We start from the raw sequence: 19,505 nt of genomic DNA, 5'->3' as shown, positions 1-19,505 counted from the left end.
GCTCCCCACTGGTGTCCAGCTCCCACAGTCCCAGGTTCCCTCTCCAATTGTGACCCACGCACTTCGATTTGGGGTTACTCTCCACCGGGTGTCTTCATCCTCAGCCTTGAATTCACTCCTTTGCAGTGTCCACATCTCGCAGTCTCACGCCACTTGTATCGCATCCTACAGTCCTGTGATCATTCACCATTTGTGGCAATCCCCATTGTTCGGGTTCGCTTCCCACTGGTGTCCACCTCACACAGGTCTGGGTTCACTCCCCATTGATGCCTGCCTCCCATAGTCCCGGGTTCACTCAATATTCACATATCCATAACTCATAGTCCCGGGTTCGCTCCACACTGGTGTCCGATTTTCCGATCCCGGGTTTACTCTTCTCTTGTGTCCACCTCCCTAATCTCAGCTTCAATCACCTCTGGTGTCAGCCTCCCACAGTCCCAGGTTCAGTCCCCACTTTTGTCCACCCGAGGAATTACAGGGTAACTCTCCACTGTGTTTCTTCTTCCTCGGCCTTTGGGTTCACTCCCCAGAATTGTCCACATCTCACAGCCCCTGGTTCACTCGCCAATTGTATCTCATCCACTCCCCATTGGTGTCAACCTCAGATAGTCACATGTTCACTCTCCTCTGGGTGTCTTCTGCCTTGACCTTGGGTTCACTGTCCATTGGTGTCCACCTCCCATAGTCCCGAGTTCACCCCCCACCCTCCTTTTTTTTTCAAATTGTGTACCCGCTCATAGCCCTTGGTTCATTCCCCATTAACATCAACTTCTCATTGTCTCTGGCTCACTCATCATTTGTGTCCACTTCCCATAGTCCCAGGTTCATTCCACACTGATATCAACCTCCCACAGTCCCATGTTCACTCCCCAATTAACCAGTAGATTTTTGATCAATCAAAACGTGGTATTTGTGACACACGTGCTCGGACAAACACAGTTGGTTATTTATAAATATCTAGTAGTGCGAATGCAATCGGCCTATCTCTGATCATTGTTATTGTTTTTATACTGTCAAATGAGTGACGAGTAATGACCCGATTTTCTTGATCAGACTTTTATAAACGTTAGAGTTAACACTGTTTTCTCTTGATAGTTCGAAGATGACGTCACTCATACTTTTGTTATTGTTTTTGCCATCCGCGTTTATGAGTATATCTCACTAAACTGTGTTAACCAGACAATAAATGTTCATGGTTCCACATAGTTTTGTGTGTTGGTCAGTTAGTTATACTTCCGGATGGCAATGTTATGAGCTTCTTAGCCAAGCGCATACTATAGGTATACTTCCGGATAGCAATGTTATGAGCTTCTTAGCCAAGCGCATACTATAGGTATACTTCCGGATGGCAATGTTATGAGCTTCTTAGACAAGCGCATACTATCTATGCGCATACTATCTATAGATAGTATGCGCTTGACTAAGAAGTTCACAACATTGCTATCCAGAAGTATAACAGACCAACACACAAAACTATGTGTAACCTTGTAAATTTATAGTCTGGTTAATACAATTTAGTGAGAATCACTCACAAACGCGGATGGCAAAATGCAATAACAAAGGCTTGAGTTCTATCTATAAAGACGAATAAACCAGAAGAGTAGGTATGTGTGTAAAGGGAGAAGGTATTGGTGTGTGTGTGTGTGTGTGTGTGTGTGTGTGTGTGTGTGTGTGTGTGTGGGTGTGGGTGTGTGTGTTTGTGCGGGTGCGTGTCTATAACTGTGGGGAGATGTAAGAGAGGAAGCTTAAAGGAACCCGAAATAATATAGGCAGATTTTTTTTGGCAAAATAACAAAAACATGTGAAAATAAATCACAGATCAAGCAAGGAGAAGTATCTGATGGAATTCTATCGAAGGGAGACAACCCCAAATAGAAACAACATGGGAGTTGTTTGGCATCGCCAACAAAAAGGTGAATCAGTGTTTTTAATAAGCGTTTTATTTATTTACCGTATAAATTGTCTTAAGTAGACACTGGTGTGAAGAATATGGGGCTCGATTTGTGTTAGATGGCTAATGCCAAGGGCATGTAAATGTTAACTCGCTTAAATTGAAGACAAGAGCTATTCACACCGAGTGTAGACGATATTTTTTTCTGACCCCCTCCCTCTTGTCCACCCAGCAGTGATTGAGTAGCTGGGTATAGTAGATCTGGCGGAAAGTGCTTGGCGATATACTAACGTCCTATCCAAAGGACAGCAAGCATTTACTATTGTCCGTTTCACGCTATAGGAACAGGGTTAAACTCCGGCTCTGAAAGACTAAACCTCGGAAGTCCGAGGTTTGAAAGTTTTCTTTCCCAAGATGAGGGTCATTTACATCGATGGAAGGACGAATTTTCTTGCCAAATTTTTAAATACGAGTTTTTAGATAGTGCGGCATTTAACTGGTTAAGACACGTTTGTCGTACTCTGGAAAAATACATATTTGAAAATTTGGCCAGAAAACTCGTCCTTCAAATATCGATCGATTTAAATGACCCACATCTTGAAAAAAAAACTCAAACTTGGGACTTCGCGAAAATATAGATCGATATTTGAAGGACGAGTTTTCTGGCCAAATTTTTTTATATATGTGATTTTCCTGAGTACAGCAGTTGTGGACCATCTTTATCATGAATAATAAGTCATCAAGCCATCATTTTACAATGTGTTGTGTTACAGCTAAGCATTATCATGGATAGACGGGAGTGTGTCGGAATAAACCTGGTTTTAAAAAAAAAGAAAAAAAAAAAAGAAAAAAAAATCCTTGTCAACCTCTTTATAAACACCAGCATAAATCGAAGTGTGGTAACTCTGTCCTCTCTGTCAAATCAGTGGGGAGAGATTGAAGTGTTTGGTTGGGAGAACTGGTTGGGAGAACTAGGGGAGGGTCGGTGAAAGTCACTGGCCAGACAACACAATTAGATGAGAGAAAGACAAACACTTCATTCCCCTCTCATAATATCACAACTATCTCTTAGCTAAAATGACTTATCTGGTTCCAACTAAATTTCCTACTAAATCACAAATAATGCTACATATAAATTGAGTTTTAAATTCAGCTTTTATATTATTGGTTAATATCCACTAAACGTGCTCAAAGCGCTTTACAGGGGGTCCCTAGCCAACAACAACATTTAACATTTAGGTCGGGTTATGAGGTCTGTTAGGCGATATTACATATTTTTTTCGGACAGAGACAACACTGTTAAAGGTCTGGTACTCATTTTACACCTGAGTACGGTGAGAGAATGTGAGAAAAGAGCCTTCTCCAAGAACTCAAACTGTGCGCCGAGCGAGGCTCGAATCCAGGAACTTCCGATCCGAAAGCGAGTGCCATACCACTAGACCATATTATAGGGTTTTTCTCTGAAATCTTTGTGCCGTACAATTTTGAAATTTTACAATTAGTGATGTGGTCAGGACATGACACTTGCCAACATAATAATATATTCTCTTGATATAAATTTTGAGGTATTGGAAGAAAAAACGATTGATTAGAGATATATACTTATATCAAAACACATAATTCAAGTCTTTGTATTTAATCTGAGTAAATTAACCAAAAAGGGATTTCTGAAAAAATTGCATGGAAAATAAAGTCAACGAAGTGATATGCAATTAATTGTTTGACATAGATTGTGGTCCATCACTATCTAGTTACAAGAGTAGAATTATCAATAGAAAATAACAGCTTTAATACAATTCTTAATAATGTTTTTACTCACAATCCTAATTCAATGGTTTATATAGTGAAAATAAACATGATATTACATTTAACAAGTACCATTCCCGGAGATGGATGTTACACCATAATATGTTTGTTGATAAAATCCAGTACATAATGAATTAAATTTGGTAAAGGAGAAGATGTCTCCTTCGATTATTGTACTTATTAGTTGAAATCAACTAACTCTGGAATACACGATGAGGAATATAAACTGAATCTTAATTAATACGAATTTCAGTCAATTCTTTATATTGCGCAATATCCACTAAATGTGCTCAGAGCGCTTTACAAGGGGTCCCTGGTCAACAGCAACATTTAACATGTAGGACGGGACATGACGCCTGTTAGGTGATATTACAATTTTTCGGACAAAGACAACGCTGTTAACGGCGAGGTACTCATTTTACACCTGAGTACAATGAGAGAATGTGAGTAAAGAGCCTTTTCCAAGGACTCAACTATGCGCCGAGCGCGAGGCCCGAACCCAAAACCTTCCGATCCGAAAGCGAGTGCCATACCACTAGACCACATACTGTGTCATAGCCGCATGTTTATAGTGGTAACTGGAGGCATCAACAATAATCCAGAGAGAGCCGATCACCAGTAGAATGACGTCATCTTCAATCCCAGGCAAATTGTGTACCGTATAAGTCAGGTCATATACGGCCAAATAGACGGGAGTTTGGTTAATACTCCAGTCGAGTGATCACCCCCTTGAGCTTTCTCCAAGTTGTTGACAACCCTCATTTCTTGGTTTGTGTACCTATACTCCACGGTCAATACTCAACGTACGCCTATTAAAGGGACCTTACCTCGGGTCAACCACTTAGGGACCAGCTATCGTTTTAAAGACACGTTTTTTAGAACGATGTAATAATCATATCATTCAAATAGTCATATTAAAGTAGTGTGGCTTGTGACTCTAGTAATAGCATTTTTAAAACGACATTAAATTTATAAAATAGTAACACATCATATAATCCTATTTATTATGAACTATACCTATCGATCATACACTTTTCACAATGTAAATCGTGTACAGTTTCTTAAAATGATGAAATATGGCAGATAGTTTTAGATTATTGCTGAGTAACAATAATCGTTAATCGTTCTTATGGGATTCCTTCACCATCAAAACATAAGGGTTAATTTGATTTAAAATCCAGAGGGCGCAGTATTTTCATTTAAACGTGCCAGCTTTGAATTGTTATAAAATAGGAATATCTTTTTTGACCCATTTGCCAATCCTTGACGTGGAATATGTTGTGGATTTACTTAAATTTGGCGGTGAATTAAACTTTTTTCGCGTTAGATCAATCTCCTTTCCAAAGGACAGATAATGTTATTATTAGTTTCACTTAGATTCTATCAAGTCAAGTTTAGATGAATCGTAACAGTCATGAGACTAAGATATCTAATATTTGAAAAGATAATAAAAACCACATGAGTAACTTGGTCTGTGTTGACCCGATCACGAGCATTGAGTCAATATTGAGTTTCAATAGGATTCAATAGTCGTACCGTCACTTCCTTCCTAATGACGTATGGTAACTTAGTAACACTGGCTCTAAACTATCGGAACAATGGCGGACGCCGTATGAAATATTTCTCCGGCGAGCTTAAAAGCGTATCCAGAGGAAAAAAAACCCCATCAATTTGATCATGTTTTGACTTTTACACATTCTGATCACAAGGCATATGAAAAGGGAATGAAAAGTTCTCGCCAGCATGAAGAATAAAAAGTAAAGATTTTCTTTGTTTAGAACCAAGATGGCCGCCTTTGCCGGGCGCGTGACATCAGACTACTGAATCCAATTAAGGCAACACTAAGTACTGGTCAATTGTGATTGGCTGACGGGTACAACATACAAATATTATAGCACATTATAAGAGCTCGTGGTTCGATAACTACAAGCAATTAACTACCTACAAAACTGTTATCCACATTTGTGGTGTAAGTCACATAGGGCTTTCTAAAAGTTTCGAGATAAGGCTTTCTAAAAGATTCTAACATAGGAATTGAAATAATAGCCGACAATTGAGTTTTCTGTTTTTAAAATTATAAACAGTATATGTGACCTGTCGCTTATAACAGGTAAAATGTCGGATTGAGCTTGATGCTCAAAATGTGAATCGATTATCAAAATAAGGTCAGATTTAGGTGCTTGTTTGAACCATGGCAAAAGTCTAAAATTATTGATATTGAGCTTTATAAAGCGCAATGTCCACTAACTGTGCTCATAGCACTTTACAAGGGGTCCCTTGTCAACAGCAACATTTAACATGTAGGACGGGACATGACGCCTGTTAGGCGATATTACAATTTTTCGGACAAAGACAACGCTGTTAACGGCCAGGTACTCATTTTACACCTGAGTACGGTGAGAGAATGTGAGTAAAGAGCCTTTTCCAAGGACTCAACTATGCGCCAAGCGCGAGGCTCGAACCCAGGACCTTCCGATCCGAAAGCGAGTGTTAAACCACTAGACTACATAGCCGCACAAACCACATAGCCGCACAAACCACATAGCCGCACAAACCACATAGCCGCACAAACCACATAGCCGCGCTAGGTTTCTGATTATCAATTAATTCAAAATGCACTTTTCGGCAATTGCTTTATACCTGCACAATATTGGATTGCCGGGGAACACAAATAATTTGACAATTTACCTAAATGTCGTATGATTAACTTACGCCTATAGGTGGTGTGCGCTTGGCTAAGAATCTCACAACATTGCCACCCGGAAGTATAACGGAACAACACACACAAAAAAAAAAAAACACAAAAAACTATGCGTATTATTGAACAATTATTGTCTGGTTAATACCGTTTAGTGAGAATTTCTCAAAAACGTGGCTGGCAAAAGACAATAACAAAGACATGAGTTACGTCAACCTCGTTCTATATATATCCTATATTAAAATACTCAAAATAAATAGTTCATTCTGAAACAAAACTTATCTGTTGTATTCATATACACAATTTATTCTTTATCCTGATAATGTTTTCCAGTTCTCGTTCTAAATTAACATTTGTTGAGGCTTGGGAATACAGACTTTCTACAAAATAATTGTTTACATTTTTTTTCATGCTTTTCTAAACGTGGCGTCGGTAATGTCGAGCTCAGTCGGTGACGACATAAGTGACAAGGATCACAAAACTCGGGCTCCAAATGCAATGTGTTCTTGGATTGGGGGATTTTACAAACACCACCCCATCTGACACGAGTGTAGTGGAAAGGAGTACCTGGTTATAAGCAATGACAGCAAATGTAAGAGTGTTTGCACAAAGGCACGTCTTTACCAAGCAACTTGTATAGATAGTATGCAGATGACGTCACTCAGGCCTTTGTTATTGTTTTTGCCATCCGCGTTTGTGAGTTGTTCTCACTAAACTATAGATAGAATGCGCTTGGCCAAGGAGTTCACAACATTGCCATCCGGAAGTATAACGGACCAACACACAAACTCTGTGTAACCATGAACTTTTATAGTCTGGTTAATACAGTTTAGTGAGAACTACTCACAAACGCGGATGACAAAAAAAATAACAAAGGCCTGAGTGACGTCATCTGCATACTATCTATATTAACCAGACTATAAAAGTTCATGGTTACACAGAGTTTGTGTGTTGGTCCGTTATACTTCCGGATGGCAATGTTGTGAACTCCTTGGCCAAGCGCATTCTATCTATAGTTTGTTAAATATATAATTGAAGCAAACTCGAACGCGTATTGACCAAGGCAAAGTCGTAAAAGCGAGTCAATATATATATTTTATATTTTCTTCTTATTTATTTATTTATTTATTTATTTATTTATTTATTTATTTATTTATTTATTTATTTTATTTATCTAAAAGACACCACCTCTCTTTATCGGTGAAATGTAATTAAAAGCAGAAATCATGAAAAATATGTCTCAATCAATACAATTCAAACATAAAATCTTTAGATTCAATATTGAGAGACTTCTATACTCCCATTAATTAAAAAACAAACTCCAAAGATTTTGTGAAAGACAAAATGTAATGGCATTATAACCTCATTAGTAAAACAGTATCTAGATATAATTCAACCTCCTTATAATAAATGCACGGAATTATTTTTTTTCAATGCGTACGGTGATTATAAATATCACTATGATGATATTGTAGATTAATACAAGTTGTAAATCAATGCGATTCTATTCGCTACAATGCATTTCTTTTAACCCATTTCCATTTTTGACAATTTATTACAAATGTATGTAAAGGTCAGTGGTGTGACTATTAAATGTCTTAATGTTCTCATGAAAATAATTATACCTACTCGTATTATTATCATTTCGCACATGCAAGTTGCAAGGACTAATTTATAATGTATTTACAATGTCAACTTGAATAATTATAAAAGATTAGTCTTTGATTCAGTCAGCGTGGCCCCGCTGACTGATTCATAAATTCTCGTAAGCTTGAATAGTTTGTTATTTTTTTCATCAAGAAATAATTTGCTAAGTTATGTTTTACACTCACAGGCTACGAATGTTCAATGTCCTCTGTATGGTTTCAATCATTTCTACTGCCAGTTGGACCACAGGCCAGGGACCTTTCGTCAAGTGTTATGAGCAGTGTTTTAAGTGGATATTGCGCAATGTAAATGCTCAGGTGTTTTGTTTGTTTGTTTGTTTTGTTTTTTTGTTGTTGTTGTTGTTGTTGTTTTGTTGTTGTTTTGGGGGTTATTTCTTGGTGTTTACATTACATTTTATAGAATAGCCATTTACATGAAGGGAACAATTATGAATTAAAAATATGATTATAGTCGTTGTGGTATTGAAAAGCTATAACATGGAGGATCGATGCGTTCTTTTGTATATACCTGCTTGACTGGAAATGTCGAGTGCTAAACACCGTTGGATATGAATATATACAGATTATTATCATCAAATTATTAATACAAGTACCGTGATTAGCTAGAAGCATCAGCTTGTATTCTCTCAATGAGTTGTTACACAGTTTTCATTTTAAGGCTGGGCACTTGACATTGAGCAATATTTGCAACAAGCTTTGTAAATAGGACTTCGTCGAGAAATTTTTGTATGTTTGTTTGATTTTTTTGTTCTTAGTATTTTGTTTTCTGATTGCATTGGAAAAAAAAAAAAAGAAATATGGAAAAGCAAATTAAAAAATGAAAAGACAACTGACATAGTGAGTTATTCCTGGCTACATTGGAAAACAGTATCATTAATATTCGTAGGCATGAGTCATCCACGTATCCTTTACAATTGCTTGAATAATTTTACACCGCTAAAATTTAATACGTTTTTATTTTTTTCCATTTCTTTCTTATTTTGGTTTGTTTGCCTTTTCTTTCTCTTTTTTGGGGGGTTTCTCACAACCTCTTTTTAAAGGCAAACTATTCCTGTTCAAAGGCAGTAATATATTATGGTCTTGTTCCTTTATTTGGAAACTTGTGAAAAGCACTTTATGATAGATAAATGAGTTGATATCATGAACTGAACAACCCTTTTTGTGATATATATTGATATGTTACAATAAATTGCTATATAATCTTTTAGATGAAAAGAAACGGAAATAATCTTAGGCGTCACGAGGGTCATATGATCAGTATCATTGCCGTGTAATGCCTTTCTTTCATACTAATAGTCCTCTTATAACAAACCATTCCTGGTAAATTACAATGAAAAGGGGGGTTTGTTTTTGCTTTTTATCACTGCCATCCATGCATTTCTGAGAAAATCCGATATCACTTGACTTCGTTACAAGACGAGAAACGGGAACAACTCGGTCGATCAGTCACATAATATATCCATTCTCAACCATTATTAGGCAGGCGTATTCTGACTGAAAGTCTCTCAAACTATTCCAAACACTTATATGGGCCATTGCTCAGTATGAGGTCGATCACCCTGTATTATGTAGGCCTATTGGATGCTACTATTCCTGAATCTCCTAAACTGCATACGGAATGAACTAATGGTATATGCACGAATGCCCCCTTTTTTCCAAAGACATTTTGAAGATAGCTCGTTAGTGATTCGCTGTCCTTCAAGTACTATTTTTATTTGGACCATACATACACTCATTCCTTTGTACTATCCGACCCCACCCAGTCTTTACACGATTAGTCTTAGTCTATTCTTGAAACTGCTATAAAGATAATAAAATCGTTATCGCTTTTGTCACTGTTATTACTAAAATCATTTATCACTGTCCTTCAAGTGCCCTGATCCGTTTGGCGTTTGGCACTTGGGCGAGGCACTAACGGTACTTGGGCCGTAACCCACCTACACTTTCAAGTGCTTGGTCATCAGGTCACCTCTCAGGACTGACATTACACGGTGCCAGGATTTCTGTACCCAGCTATAAACAGGAATGTGTAGAATAAATTCATACCCATATGAAATGATTATGATTAGTACGATAACGGCGTGGGTTGAACTTTCATATGTTGAATGACTGTTTAAATAGTGTAATTGGGATGTCTGGACTTCGATTTTCACTCTAGGCAGGCTGATTTGCTTGGGATATTTTTTCTTCTTCTTTTTTTCCTGTTTTGTCAGACACTGTTTCATACACACCTTTTCATTGGCAAAAAACTCTCAAGCCTGGGACTTCGCGAAGTAACCGGCGTACCATCAATTAAGACTGAATTCAATCCTGAGCTGTAATATTCCATGTTATGCCTGTGTTTAACTTATTATTTAGAGTAGAGATCGCACCTAAATAATTTTTTAATGTGTATTTTTTCTTTGTTTACATAGATAAGTGATGTTCATACACCACCAATCAGGGGAAACTTTTTTTTAATTGATCAAGGAGGTTATTTTTCTCCCTCTTCTTATAAATGAATCTTCTCTTCCTTGTCTTAATCCTCCTTCTCCTCTTTATTTTCCTATTAATCCTCCTCCTCCTCTTCCTCCCTCCTCCTCTTCCTCCCAACGCTACTCTTCCTTCACTTCCTCACCCCCTCGTCTTCCGACTCCCCCTCCCCTTCTCCCATACGTTCAACCATACGTGCATTTTAGAATCACTCTATTCTCATGAGCCCTCAATTGTTCAGGAATCAAAATGGTACCTCAAAAAGTAATTACCACAGTATCGGAAGTGATTTAATCACTTCCCACACGTTGAATTATTGACGATGCAAGTAAAATTAGGACACCGAAAGTCATTCTCACAGAAACACCCACACCCACAGTCACATAACACACGCACAAACACACTCATGCACATACACACACACACACACACCCAATATATATATATATATATATATATATATATATATTATGTATATATATATTATATATATATATATATAGAGAGAGAGAGAGAGAGAGAGAGAGAAATAGAGAGAGAGATAGAGAGAGAGAGAGATAGAGAGAGAGACAGAGAAAGAGAGAGAGAGAGAGAGAGGGAGAGAGAGAGAGAGAGAGAGAGAGAGAGAGAGAGAGAGAGAGAGAAGACTAAAGCAACATAAGTAATTATGTGTTATTGCTGTTACCAATTCATAGTATTTTTCAGGTGTCCCTAAAAGTCTCAGCGTTGCTATCACAAAATGAGTGTCATCTTAATCCATCAACATTAGTGAAATAATTTTCACCAAAATGAAAAAAGGCGCTTTATCTGTAAATTGTTTAAACGATTGAGTAACCTGCATAGCTTATTCTGGCCCTCAATTTACTCAGATTTACGATTTCAGTTTATTCCGAATCTATCAACTATTATATAAAATTACCCCACCAAGAGGAAAAATTGTGTTGTCCAATTTTATGGCAATTTGGGATAATAGTTTGGTTAGATCACGCCTCATAAGTCTATAGAACACAATATTGTTACAATACAAAAGTTACGCCAAAAACCTGTACTGGATGAACTGTGTGAGAATAGCTTTATTTTTCTCGTGCTATTTTGCCGTACTTTGAAATAAAATACTTATTTCAAATTTTGGCTGAAAACTAGTCCTTCAAATATGGATCGTTAAAATTGTTTCAAGTGGGAAAAAAGACCTCTCAAACCTGGTACTTCACATTGGACTTCACAAAGTCCCAGGTTTGAGAGCTTTTTGCAAGATGATGGTTATTGTAATCGATCATCATTTGAAGGACACGTTTTCTGGCCAAAATTGTTAATAGGTGGAGGGGGAAGTGGCGGGGGGGGGGGGGGGGGGGGGGGGGGGGTCACCGTACGGCAGTATTACCAGGTGATTAATGGCGCAATAATTTAATATTGTCACCTATTATCAACAATTTGCAGGATGGCAGGCTCCACCATGCACGGGCCAAATCTGTTGTGCGTTTTTTTCTTCTTCTAAATTACACTTTTGTATGGCACAACTCGGTTAACGTAAATTATTATAAGATTATTATATTAAGTGATTAAATTGCCGAATTGAGTATTATGTTAAAACGACCTGAGACAATGTTAATGTATAATTTACTCACAAGGACATAATAATTTATAGTCATTTTTACGTTGGTATATTTCAACCAAAGTGCAAACCTTTTTCTTAAAGAAAGAAAAGTGAAGAAAAAATAATGATTAGAGCCGTAACCTTCACAATATGGGGGTTCTACATTGGAACTGACGCTGTTGTTATTTATATTATTTTTTGGTACGAGATACAACCTACAGGATATGTGTAGGAAGCCAATTTTACTTTTTAGCAGTTTTAATACCCCAATACAGTTGTGAGCTTGAATTAGAATTGTTATAATGGGCATTATTTTGAATTAGTATAAGAGTATTTCCATTACAATAATAAGCCCATAACAGTATGAATTAGCAGACCTGCAAATGAGCAATGCAAGGAAAAATCATCTTGATTTAGGATTAAACCTCAAACCACCTAATGTTAAAGGGAAACAGGCACTGGTGTAAGTTAATTTAAAATCTTGAAAAAAGAGTGATTAATCCTATAATATACAGCTTCTCATATTTATATCTTACAAAACAGTGTGTGTGGTCTAATGTTTCAGAAGAATGCGATTTTTGTGTTTATTTACTCCTTCGTTTGTTTGTAGAGGTTTTTATAATGTCACAGGCACTGTAAAACTCCTTAAAAATAAACAAACTCAAAACTTCCTAAATTCATCGACATGGGTTTTTTTTTCTTCGAATAGATTGAAATAAGCCATCATCAAGCGGTACCGCCGCAAAATTAAATCAGAGAGGTTCCATAGCAAAGGAAAATAATTCCCGTTAGTGGTAAAAAAAAAAGAACCCAGATTGAGCCCAGGGGATGTTGCAACACTTTCAGCTCGCTCTCTCTCATTCTCTCTCTCTCTCTCTCTCTCTCTCTCTCTCTCTCTCTCTCTCTCTCTCTCTCTCTCTCTCTCTCTCTCTCTCTCTCTCATTTTTTTCTTTCTGTCTCTTGCGAAAGAAGTTCAATTAACTGATAACGGTTAGAGAATTAAGCAAAGTACTTTTACAAATAACGGAACTCTTACAACTATTTAAAGACACATTTGCACTTTTAAAGTTGTTAAGATCAAATTGGCACTTCATTTATCCATCTAAAGCTTAAATTAAGAGCAAGGATTTTTATGTTGATATAATTTCATTCTTAAAACGCGGCGTTTGAAAGTTATTTTCCAATGATAGACGTTTGTATTAGACACCTGCAACTGACAACCAAGACGTTCATCTGTTTGTAGATCTGATGGTCGTGGGTCGAATCCTGGCAGAGAAAAATTGGAATATTTTCTTTCTCTATCGTATCGTATCGTTTAATAGCTAAGATAAGCTTTAAAGTCCTTTAAATGCTCTTTGTAACTTTCAAACAAAGATAACAGTTTTCAAAGGTATAGAACCATATATTTATATTTAACTGTATATTTGTTTTCCACGTTAATTTGTGTATTGTTGAGCTGACGAAGGGTTTATACCCGAAATGTCCATTGTCTGTATTGTTCCCATACGAAGCCTCTCCATTTTCACTCTTTCGTTAGTATTTTTACGATCGCAGGCTTCAGGCAGCCCCTACCGTTTTCTAAGGCATCTACTAAAGACTTCCATTTGTGTCTCTCTGTTGCATGGACACCGATGTTGTTCCAGGTTAGGCCAAACTTTTAGACCCATGAAAAAATAAACAGAAGATTACACTCAGTTGAGAGAAATTTGATGATACCTCGATAGTCGAGAACGGGCATGTTTCGTTGTTCATGTTTGTTTATATCCATTTATTAAGTGAGATACGATATCTTGATTGATAATCTATCGCCTGAATGCCATCGGAATTCCTGTGATATTTAGACTAATGGCGATAATGATAGCATCGATGTTAATGATGATGATTATGGCGATCCTTATAACATAGAATTGTATTGATCATGATGAAAATGACAATAATAATGATGATGAAGATGGTTATGGCGATACTACTACTACAACAACAACTACTACTACTACTACTACTACTACTACTACTACTACTACTACTACTACTACTACCACTACTACTACTACTACTACTACTACTACTACTACTACTACTACTACTACTACTACTACTACCACTACTACTACTACTACTACTACTACTACTACTACTACTACCACTACTACAACAACATTAGAATAACACTAATGATAATGAATATACCTTTAATGATAATTATTATCACACTAATAAACTTTAATCGATGTGTTAATGCGAAATATGTATTCTCTAGTTTGAAGTTAAAGACTCGATAGGTCACAAATTCTTCTCTATGCACAACCCATATCATATTAACATCTTCTATTTCTATTATAATATAGGACAATGCCATTTGAATCTTTAAAATAACATAAAATTCATTATCATTTCGTATTATATGTGCCCAGTGTAAAGGCCCTCCTGTTGAGCGCACCCCAAATAGTGATGAAGCAAGTTTTTCAAGTGAAATCATTTCATGTTAATCAATTTGACTTCCTTTTTTCGTTTCTTTCTTCTTTTTCTCTACGTTATAGAATGTTCGCATACCTCGTCATGGTGATAAAACGATTGGCTGTCTTAAGAGGGACATAAGAAACTTTAAGTTTAGACATAGCTGGAATGATGGTAAAATAAATCCATTTTTCTCTATTCTTATTTGTCACAAATTATCTTCTATTCTCTATCCTAACAGTGAAGCCCAGCCTCGTGCTTTGTACTTTGTAAATCGTTCCTTAAAACAACGATGATATTGGGTGGTGAAAAAGGGAAATAAGGTCATGTGTAATGAACAGCCCTATAATATTAATTATTTACATCTAATTTTGATTTTTTTTCCCGTGGAAAAAAAAGATTTTCGCCAAACAACAATATTTAAAACTTCATGAATGAGATACGTTAAAAGTAGGTCATCTTTCAAGACAGTTTTATACTGATTGGGTACATAGTGTCGAAAGTTACCCTAGTTCTCTAAATGGCTATGCGCCCGGTGCAATTTACGGTTCTAAATAAACACAAGGTGTCATAGAAATGTTAAACAGTTGTTTTTTATCATTTACACATCTTGTAAACAATTTAGCTGGTAGCTAAGAATAACAGGCGGGGCTTTGGCGAGTGTTAAACTAATCATATAAATATCACAAATACACAAAGGTAGCGAGGACATTCTGGTTAAATAGGCTTGGATTGTTTTGAAATTTTAAGGAGCGATGATGGGTTTTTAAAGAAAACAAAAATTAAAATAAAAAATGGACGGTTTTGTTATTCGTTTCCTTCAACCCAGCAGCGATAACACTTCAAAAATGTAGATTTATTTTAAACCACCTTCTAAAAGGGATTTATAGGTGTTGAAAACTAAGTTAAATGTTGAGAGTGTTTAGGGATAGGAAGAACGAGACACGGTAAGATGAATAATTCTAGCGTGACGCAATTACCGGGCTGAGAAAGCTCCCAGCTGTTACAATATTTACGTTAAAGACCAGAACTATTTCCTTCGCGGAATCACCTCTGATCGACTTGGTACGCTACGCTTCTTCCCGGCTTGGTATCCACTCCCACTTATTTCGTTACATATTCTGCGTTATTAATCTTTTAATTCTCCCCTCCAACGACCTTAGAACTCCGACCGAGCAACTGCTTGCCGTAGTTAGTAGGTTGACCTCTTTCAATTTAGTTCATTAACGTAATCAGCCGTAAGATTGGAAAGTTGCAAAGGACGAGGTGAGGCCATTGGGTTTTATTTGATGAAAATTATATTAATAATCATTAAAACAGATCCACCGAAACAGACTCGTTTAAAAAGAGAGAAGCAATGATAGGTTTGGTGAGGCATGAAATCAAGATCAAATGAGGCTAAGAGACAATTCCACAAACCCTCAACACTTTGGTTGACTTTCCATAAGTATGGAAACACGTACAAGTAACGTCACTATTTCTTGGAACCGTCTGTGACTCACTTCGACAAGTGAATATTCACATATAAATTCTTATTTTATTACATCGTAGAATACTATGATTGGTTTGTATTAGGTAAATGAAGAAGCCGTTTATATTGTCTTTCAGGGGTTTGAGCGCTTGCAACTCAGTTGGTCATTTGAACGCAGCTTCAATATTGTAGTGCACTTAGTCTCCTTGAGTCTGTCTTAAAATTAGGACACAAGGAATCTACTCTACTGTAGAAGGACATCACAGTATGCATTTACGGGTGCTGTAAGTCTTCTAGAGAAAAAAGACCAGTACATAGAGCATTAAGAAAATAATGGTTACGCGTGGTTTAAAGCCAAAAATGCGTCATATTAGTAGCAAAGTTAACAATGACTTGATGTTCCTTATGCTATTAACGAAACGAGTGAGAGCACTTCTTTTTTTAAAGAGCTTAAAAGTTCAACAGGAAGATGACCATTAATGTCATATGGACACATGGGGATAGAAATCTAAATAAATCTGAATATAAATTAAACAGAACCTTTACCGAGTTGAATCTGAGAATATTTTGAAAAGTCAACAAGAGTTCATTATTTAACCGATTTCCCCGATTTCCTCGCAACGTAAGTTTATGTTTGGGTAACCTATAGATCTCCAAACTATATAATTACTAAGACTATCACCAGAGGCAGCATGTTAAGAAATCGAATACAATGCATATTACTAATCATGTAATAGATCATTGCTAGAATTCGACGAAACTAAAAATTACGAAGAGTTTACAGAAATACAATATCCTCAAATTGAAAAATTGATACTTCACGCAAGAAAACTAGTAACGACAAAAATATTGCTTACTGTCTAGAAGAAAAATTTAACTAATTTTTCTTCTTCATCTTTTTTTTTAACGATCTACTCTCATGTAGAATTATAGTGTCCGTAGAAAAAAAAAACAGTTCTATTACAGAAAATCATCAATTAAAATACTAAGTTTCAAAGTAACGAATTTGCATATACATTTGACAGCGGTCTGGGAGAATTCCCCGATCTAACTTGCCACACAATGACCAGACACTTTTTTTAAAACATCGCTTTCAATCAATCGATTTTTGAAGTAAAAACGGGACCTCTCCTTTTAACGTGGCAATATGCTGACACGACAAGACACAACAAAATTAATTTTAAGTCTAAATGATGAAATATTTATGAGTAGAATAATGTACTTCATTAATAAAAATAATTAATATATTTCATTTACTACGAAATTTTTTAAAAGAAAATTTGATCTTATTGATTTTGGCATTAAAATCAAATTTCAGCATAATATAAATCACTCCGACATGTAGCTCTTAACTGATACGATACGATACGATACGATACGATATTGTTCAAAGCGACTGCTCGAAAATTCTATAAAAATAAAATAGCAGGTGCGTGTGAGTGTACGCAGTACGCAGTGGTCGTCAAAGTGCAAAGCAGAAGAATTCTTGATGCTTAGAACAGTCAAACCTCCATTTCTGAAAACGTTCCCCTGCAATTGAAACTGAAAGCTGTGATTATATATACGTCACTTAACTCAAAATGTAACATATTCTAAAAGTTCTATTTGGTCTATATTATCCTCATGATATAATTCCAGTACTGTTACGATCCAAAACTTTTTTTAATGGATATCACTGAATGGACCATGGGACAAACGTTGAATAAGGGGGGTGGGGGAGGGTGTAATGATTATTCGCATAACTATTTGGTTGAAGAATGTGATGAGAAGAGCAGTAAGATTTGAAATAGGTTTTGAAACTATTTATGGTTGTTCACCATTTCTATAATTAGGACTCAGGAGACTGGGTTGATATGTTTTAGTCATAAAATTAGTTCAACAGATGCTTTGCCGGTACCAAATAAAAGGAAATTGAATTAAGTGCACGCAATTCACACATATAATGCGATTTAAATTAGACTGATTCCATTTACATTCTTTGTGGATCAGTTCTTTCAGCTGTTAAAAGATCGATTTTCTTTAAATTTCTTTTTTTTTTTCATTTTATGTGGCCTTCTCCTTCCATGTGAATAATAGACTTGTTGATCGTAATTCTTCAAAAACCTGTATTGGCGCCGTTTCAACATTGAAATGCTACATAAATCTTATAAACAAATATATAAATTGTAGAAGAAACAAAAAGATGTTAACGATTTCTCACTTTATAAGAAAGGTGTTTTTTTATGTCATCTATATATTCTATTTATCTTTATATAATGTTTATCTTGATGTCCTGCGTAAGAGCATTTAAGAAAGCAGCTTGTTTCCAAATACATAAAATAACATTGCTTTGCTTTTTTAAGGGGAAAAATGGAGAAAAGCATCCCAGAAATAGATAATACAAATAATTCAAGAGCCAAAAACAATACGCTACTCCACTAAATAGTTTTGGTGTTTTTGTTTGTTTTTTTAAATTCAAATCCAACGGAAACATGGGAATCCTTATTAAGGAGAGTCAATTAACTAATGGATTTCAAGATGAGAACCTTATGAATTCATTAGCTTAATGAACTAAATGAAAGGATTGAGTTGAATTATCTTCTTCAAAGATACTTAGGCCAGCATTGCCATTTCTGAAAAACACGTATTAAATTTTTTGGCCAGAAAGCATGTCCTACACCCATATAGACCGATGAAAATGACTCTCATCTTGGCAAAAACTCTTAAACCTGTAACTTTGGGAAGTCCCAGATTAGAGTTTTTGCCAAGATGAAAGTCATTTCAATCAATCGATATTAGAAGAACGAGTTTTCTGGCCAAAATTTCATATTCATCTTTTTTTTCCAGAGTACACCAGAACACTATAAGTATAAAGAGCAAATTTAATCCCACTTCGAATTAACTGTCATACAATTTCAAATTGCTTTTTTTTTTTTTTTTTTTTTGCATTTTGGTAATAAAAGTTTTACTGACATCAACAGATTTGAAACAACCTGCGACTTGCCAATCAGGGGACAGCGTGGCTCAGCGGTACGGTCTTTGCTTCGTGCCCGAAAAGTACCGGGTTCTATCACCCGCCGTTGCGCTGTGTGGCCTTGAGCAAGTCACCTCGCCCTAGCTCAATTTGCGCTAGCTCCTGAGTTATTTCAGTCTTTCCTTGTAATAGACCCTAGAGAAAAATTTACGCCATGGGATGAAAAAAGGATTTTTTTTAAAAAACATGATATATCTTTGACGTCCCAGGTTTAATACGTTTTGACAATTTAAAGAAGCTGATATACAGAGAAGTGGTAAGACCTGGAATGAGATAAAAAAGTTGGCTCAGGATAGAGAAGGATGGAAACTGTTTGTCTGTGGCCTATACCCTGACCCAGGGTGAAAAAGGCAATGATGATGATGATGATGATTCTATCGATATATGAAGTAAAGTTTTCTAACCATAATGATAGTATGGTTTGTCATTGAACGGT

General features: G+C 36.2%; 1 protein-coding gene across 16 annotated transcripts in view; it reads right to left on the bottom strand.

Annotated features, from left to right (window-relative positions):
- Positions 1 to 19,505, bottom strand: part of LOC144965175 (zwei Ig domain protein zig-8-like) — a 254,589-nt gene that overhangs the window by 142,632 nt on the left and 92,452 nt on the right. The window lies entirely within an intron of this gene.

The sequence above is a fragment of the Berghia stephanieae genome, chromosome 2, assembly GCF_034508935.2.
Source record: "Berghia stephanieae isolate SIO BIC M18660-M18661 chromosome 2, UCSD_Bste_1.3, whole genome shotgun sequence".
Classification (NCBI taxonomy): domain Eukaryota; kingdom Metazoa; phylum Mollusca; class Gastropoda; order Nudibranchia; family Aeolidiidae; genus Berghia; species Berghia stephanieae.
Note: the sequence above shows the minus strand (reverse complement) of the source record. Positions and strands in the feature narration are given on the sequence as shown.